Genomic DNA, 7,569 nt, shown 5'->3' on the forward strand with positions numbered 1-7,569 from the left:
TAGACCCAAATGCAAGACTCAGACCCAAAAAGTGAATTAAAGATTTATTTTTCAAAACTAAGTTGGAGAAAAGGCAGGGCTGCAGTAGCGGAGAATCCGGGAGGAATGCTGGACTGACGAGACTGGAGCAAGCAGACAGAAAAACTAAGTTAATAACAGAACACGATTTCAAGACTGACTAGGATAAATCAGACGGCCGACTGACGTGGAAGATAACAAAGTTGAACTGGCAAAGAGTGGATGTGAAACCGGGGTTGATATTCAGATGGTGAAGAGGAAATGATCCGCAGATGTGCGTAGTTATCACGGAGCGTGTGGACAGGAATGCAGGAGCCTGTAATTGAAAATAACAAGGGACCGACAGACAAAAGAACAGACAGAGAACAAAAAGGGCAGGTCCAATCCAGGGACATGACAGTACCACCCCCCCTAACGGGCGCCTCCAGGCTTTAACCCTTGTGCTGCCTTCGGGTCACATGACCAAAAGGTTCATAACGCACCATCGTTGTGTTTACCCAATTTTACCCTATACAAAAGCAAATAAAACTAATTTTCTTTTTACCTTCTGAGACAGCCCAACGATTAAAAGAAAATGCTTCATTTTGTTTTTGTATGCGGTAAAGTTGTTGCAAACAACGGTGGGTCACGATGACTGATGGGTCAGAATGACCCGAGGAGAACACAAGGGTTAAGAGGGAGGTGTGGAACACTGGGTGGACTTTCAGGGAGGCAGGCAGCTTCAGGCGGACAGCCACCGGGTTGACCACCGATACCACCTCGAAGGGACCCACGCAGCGGGGAGCCAGTTTACGCGAGGCCACCTTGAGGGGCAGGTCCTTAGTCAGGAGCCAAACCCGTTGGCCGGGGGTGTAAGCCAGGGCAGGGACCCGTCCTCGGTTTTGGCGGCGTTTGGTGGTGGCTGAGGAACGCAGCAGGGCGGAACGGGCTTTCCTCCACACTCGCTGGCAGCGGCGAACATGGACCTGGACCGAGGGAACAGATATCTCCTCCTCTTGGTGCGGAAACAGAGTTGGCTGGAAGCCCAGGGAGCAGTGGTCACAACCCGGAGGAGGTATTTATTAGGGAGTTGTGTGCGTACTCCACCCAGGGCAGGTAAGAGCTCCAGGACGAGGGTTTGGAGGAGCACACACTGCGGAGAGCCGCCTCCATCTCCTGGTTGACCCGTTCTGTCTGGCCGTTGGTCTGGGGGTGGTACCCTGAGGACAGGCTGGCTGTTGCCCCCATGGCTCTGCAGAAAGCCCTCTAGACTTGTGATGTGAACTGTGGGCCACGGTCAGATACGATGTCCACTGAGCAAAAAGATCCATCCTCCACAGCCCATACATCACCTTATCTCTCAGGCCGACACTTTGACTCCCATTGGTGAGAGGCCTCATTGTGCTCACACCAGTCCCTGAGCATCACCATGTTCCCTCCCATGTCAGTGTGCTGACCTTCAGCATTCTTACGCGCACACCAAAGCTACATTTCAGCATGACATAAGTTACCACACAGACCCAGAAACATCCTGTTGCATAATCCCATCTGTTCTTAATTAAAGCAATTGATCACAATTGGATATATGTTTTAGTATTAAGCATTACACATGTTATATACTTGAGGTAGTGATTGGTATAGCAGCATTGATTAGCAGTATAGTTATCTGTCCTTCACAGTAACCAAAACATGAAGCATACGAACATGAAGAACATCCACACCCTCGGAAAATAGGGTGGATCACTGCTGCCATTGAATAAGGTAAATCTGTACACACAGGAAAACGCGCTCCTGGTTTACACCTGCTTTTAAGAGGCGCAAACAGAGGCGCGCTCTTACTGGCAGTCTTTGTAAATACCGTCTGTTCTCGCTCATGTGGCAGGCAATCTGCGATTTTACCCAAGTTCGCCCTGTTTGTAAATAGCCCTCATCGGTTAAGTCAGTGTTTGCAAACAATTAACGCCTGGAAACAGGCGCAAACGGCTTGATAAATGAGACCCTCAGTGTACAAATACCTTAACACTGCAAAGGAATCTTCTAAAATGTTTGTCCTCCTCGTCATGCCCCACCTCAGCTTGTTACAGCAGCACCGTTAGCACAAACCTACCGGATAACGTTACAGTGACTAGCTCAGAGGATGGTTAGATTCTGATTGCAGCAAAAGCTACTAGAAGGTAGTAAATGTATTTCACTCTCCTGTTTAACTGACACGAGAACACCTTAGTTCAAGTGCACTGTCGGATCTGTAGCCCACCCTTTTAATTACATAGGACTGTGGCAAACTGATGTGTGTGGTAAAGCTAAAATGGTCAAGACAGGTAGAGAAGGAGGGGCCCCTAAACTCAGCTTTGATTGGGGCCACAAAGTTGATGAACCCACCTCTACGCACACCTTAACCTGACTAGTCTAAAACATGCATTTCACACGCTCCACACAGGGTAGGCCACAGGCTGCGTGCCGGGGTATGTCGGGCCACAGTTAAAATTAATTCAGACCCAAATCCCTAGCTACCCCTTTCCAGTTTGTAATCATGAGTTTAAATCATCCCAATCTCACACAAGCAAATCAAATCAAATTTATTTGTACAGCCCTTTTTACACGCAAGCATGTCACAGAGGGCTTCACATACGCCCATAGAACTGCCCCTCAACCAACCTAAACCCTCAAGGAAGACAAGGAAAAACTCCCAGAAAAACTTCCAACGGGAGAAAAAATGGAAGAAACCTTGGGAGGAGCAATTCAGAGAGGGATCCGCTCCTCCAGAGACGGTTGGTAAGAGAGAGGAGCAGAACACAAGCTAAACATAGTCATACAATGTCAATGGGTTTTGAAACACCAAAAATCCATTGTTCGGCTTTATAGACGTTGGATGGGACCTGGAAACTCGCTGTTGGCCGTCATGGAGGCTGGTTTCCGGTTGACGAAAGCACAGAGCTGCCAACTCTCACGGTTTCGCCGTGTGACACACCCATTTCAACCATTTCTCATACTCTCACGCCACACCTTGTATATCTCACGCTGAAAAGGCAACACCAAACGAGTAGTCAAGCTAACGTTGTAAACAGTAACGGACGAGGCGCAGGTTAACGTGAAGCAATATTGACGCGCAAACAGCCGTGTAAACTCGCCTGGGGGGGGGGGGGGGGGGGGGGGGTGAAGCTAGCAAAAGCTCGCCTCGGGGGGGGGTGTAAGTTATGATTTATCTAACATATAAATGGAACTACCCTCTGTTTGCTGATTGGACAGGTAGAAAGTTAACTGGAGACATCTGACTTACGCACCTCATGCCCAGACACAGCATAGAAGCAAAATCTAAATTGAGCGGAAGTACGTAGGAGGGCAGAGCCAGGCTACTTCTACTCTGTCCGTGTTCGGAAACATAAGTTCAGACTTTTCATCTCACAATATGACCCAGCATGAATGGATTTACGTGTTTACTTAATCTCCAAAAAATGTATTCATTTAAATAAACAAGTTAAGAAATCAATCAAATCAATAATGGCTATCCGTTCTTCAACCGTGTGGATGAAGGTGTTCAGATTATTCAAAGAGTGTTTATTCCACCAGTCCCATGGGTCTTCAGAAACAGTAGTAAGGCTTCCCTGACCAGTATCTGTGGAACAGGTATAGGTTCAGCAGGCCCATTATAGTTTATCTAGATAGATTTTATTGTCATTCTTTAATATATATATATATATATATACTGTATATATATATATATATATATATATATAAAGAGAGAGAAAAACACTTTACCCTTCAGTGGATGCATACGTGAACGTTTGCTGTTAAAAGATAAACGGTCTCTGGATAAAGTCATACAGATTGCTAATCAAGTGGAATCAGCCGCGCGTAATGCAAGTGAACTCTCAAACAGTGAAGTGAGGGAGATGAATATGCTACCAAAAAAGGAACCAAAACGTCTTAACAGCACAAGTGTAACGCCAGAGCCTTCTGCAACTGGTAATTGGCTGCCACGCTCAGCATCCCCGGAATATTACGACAAATGGCTGCACCTGTGACTTGTTTAGTTTTGTATTTAAGTGTCTGTTTGTGTATTGTCCAGTGCAAAGTCTTGATGCTGTTTTGGTGTTCAGTCTGAGCCTTGTTCAGAATATGTAGACTTTTATCAACCTTAGCTTGTTTTCTGATACTATGTTTTGGAGCTACTGTATTGCCCTGTCTACCGTGTATCGATCTTTGCCTGTCCGACCATTCTATTAAATCTGTGCTCTGCGCTTGGATCCAACCCCGTCTGGCATTCCTTACAACAGGTTACTCAAGAAAATGTCAAAGTAAAATCTAAATGTACACGAAAATGTTACCAATGTGGCTTGGATAAGCACCTGGCAAACTCCACAAAATGTCCTGCCACAAACAAAATATTCAAATCATGTGGAAAGACTGGACATTTTGCTTAAGTGTGCCACTCAGGTCAAAAACATGAGGTGAGGGAGGTGGTTATTCCCGAGCTGACGGTGTTCTTTCTAAAAGGTACTGTCCCAAAAGATAAGAAAATAATGTGCACAGTAGAATTAGGCACATCACTTAATAAGCAGCCATTCCAGATGATAGTGGATACTGGATCATCAGTGTCATTGCAGCCTGCTGAGGTCTATGAGAACTCATTCTGTGACCCTTATCCCTTATCCCTCTGGTGACGTACTCAAGACAGAGAATCCCAGTCGGGACAACTGGATACATGATGGATGTTCTGCTCCTGCCTCATTTGACATTGTAGAATCAGGTTCACCACTGCTCAGGTTAGACTTAATCCAGGCACTGAAAATGGTCATTGTAGGAAACAGAGTAAAACTCAGATCAGAACAGACAGTGAGAGAAATAGCGGTTCCACCCTTGCCTGCCCCTACAGCTTCACCTCTCCCTACCATGGGCTGTGTGAAGAACTTTGTGGAGAAAGTAAAGTAAGAGGTTATGTTAAACCTATGCAGCAGAAACTGAGGAGGCTGCCCTTCTCTGTCTTCTAGACTCCGACATAATCGAGAAGATAGACCCTTCTCCCTGGGTGCCGCCAATCATTGTGACTCAACGAAAGAGCTCAACAAGAATATGGACGTGTACGGACCTCAGGGAGTCCAACAAGGTAGTGGTAACTGATTGTTACCCCATTCCTCACATGGAGGAGCTCCTTTCAGAACTCAGGGGAGAAACCATGTTCTCCACCATTGACCTCACAAATGCTGACTACCAGTAGGGATGGAGATATGAACTGATTTCACTATTCGAATAGTATCCTAAATTATTTTCGAATATCCGGATAATCTATTTTTGTTAATGTGGTTCCGTTAATTAGCCTGCCGTGACGCAAAGCATACAGTAAACACATGAACCACCACACATTCTGGCAATAATTGGGACTGTTCAGCTATTAGATTAAATAAGGGTTGAATAAAGAAAACAAATGAAAGATCAATTTATTCACATGACGAAAAGACAATGAACTTGAAAAAACGCTGCGTCTTCAGACGTAGGCTCTCAATTTGGCGGAAAAGCGATTAGCCTATTATTATGTGAAATAAAAAGTAGGCTACATTGGACTAAATTAAACACATTGGGAAGGCTATCCCTCGATAAAATGGAAAGACACACATGGAGAAATATTGCATATTAACTTGGATATTAACTTGGAACCGAAATCCTATAGGATACGGTGCGCCACCACACAATGCAAACATAAACAGCGGATTACGCTAGCTCTACATGGCTACTGGTAAGAAAATAAATAAGCCACAACTGCATTAGCCATACGCATTTTTATTCAGGAAAATGAGCATGTAAACATGCTCAGGGGAGAGGCCAGTACGGAGTCAATTTACGAGCAGGCCGGCGTAGAAAAAACTGCATGAACTGAGGTTGCTGCAAGGTAGCCTACTGCCTAGCCAGGACACAATGCTTCTTGTAGCGCCAAATGAAATGAAAGGAGACTCGCAGCAGAACGCAGGCGTAGCCTACCTTTTTTGATGGTTTTCATCATTTCTAACGTCACAACTATTAGAATTCACAACACGACGCGACGGTTTTTCATTAAAACATTTTTTTTATTAAACTACGCTCATAAGTATTCGAAAAAAGTATTCAAATACTAACTTACTTTAGGATATCCGGATATTCGATTAACCACGCCCATCCCTAACTACCAGGTTCCTCTACATGAGGACAGCAGAGAGCTGACTGCCTTCATAACCCATGAGGGTCTTTTCAGATACAAGCGAGTTTGTTCTGGACTTGCATCTGCACCGTCAGCATTTACATTTACATTTACATTTATTCATTTAGCAGACGCTTTTATCCAAAGCGACTTCCAAGAGAGAGCTTTACAAAATAGCATAGGTCACTGAACATAACCACGAGATAGTCCCAAACATTGCAAGCAGCCAAAACATGAAGCATACATTGTGAAAAAGCTAAACAAGTGCCAAAAGGGAAGACCCATAAGAGCATGTAGTTATACAAGTTAAAAATAAAACAACATGAACCACAAAAGTGCAGGACTGTACCTGTAAAAGAACAATCAACAGTAAAATATTACACAGCAAGTACAAGACTTAACTTCGTTATATCTAACCTACAATAGCAACAAGTCACTCAATAAGAGTCGTAGTGATCCTGGAGGAGACTAACAAATCCAGCCATGCATTCTTAAGTGCCGTTGTACTCCCGGAACAAGTGCGTCTTGAGCCTTTTCTTGAAGGTGGGGAGACAGTCAGTGTCCCTGATGGAGCTGGGGAGCTGGTTCCACCATTGGGGCGCCAGGCAGGAGAAGAGCTTGTGTTGGGACCGGGCAGTCTTGAGCGGTGGGACCACCAGGCGGTTGTCTGAAGAAGACCGTAGGTGACGGGTGGGGGTGTAAGGTTGCAGGAGAGACTTGATGTAGATGGGTGCAGTCCCGTTCACTGCTCGGAAGGTCAGTACCAGGGTCTTGAATCTGATACGGGCGTTGATGGGTAGCCAGTGGAGGGAGATGAGGAGCGGGGTAACATGGGAGCGTCTGGGTAGATTGTAGACCAGGCGGGCCGCTGCATTCTGAATCCTCTGAAGAGGGCGGGTTGCACATGCTGGGAGACCAGCGAGCAGCGAGTTGCAGTAGTCCAACTTGGAGAGGACCAGTGCTTGGACTAGCAGCTGGGTGGAGTGCTCAGACAGGTATCTCCTGATCTTTCGGATGTTGTAGAGGGTGAATCTACAAGACCGGGAGACTGCGGCGATGTGGGCCGTGAAGGAGAGCTCGTCATCCATTGTAACCCCAAGGTTCCTGGCAGAGGATGAGGAGGTCACCGTCGCAGATCCCAGGGTGATTGACAGGTCGTGGGAGATGGAGGGTTTAGCCGGGATGATGAGAAGTTCTGTTTTGGCGAGGTTCAGCTGGAGGTGGTGCTTGGTCATCCAGGCGGAGATGTCTGCGAGGCAGGCCTCAATCCTAGCAGAGATCCCCGGATCGGTCGGGGGGAACGACAGGTACAGCTGGGTGTCGTCAGCGTAGCAGTGGTAGGAGAAGCCATGGGAGGTGATGATTGGTCCAAGTGAGGTGGTGTACAGAGAGAAGAGGAGGGG

This window comes from Hypomesus nipponensis, chromosome 28 (assembly GCF_054491055.1).
Source record: "Hypomesus nipponensis isolate SF chromosome 28, ASM5449105v1, whole genome shotgun sequence".
NCBI classification, from domain to species: Eukaryota; Metazoa; Chordata; class Actinopteri; order Osmeriformes; family Osmeridae; genus Hypomesus; species Hypomesus nipponensis.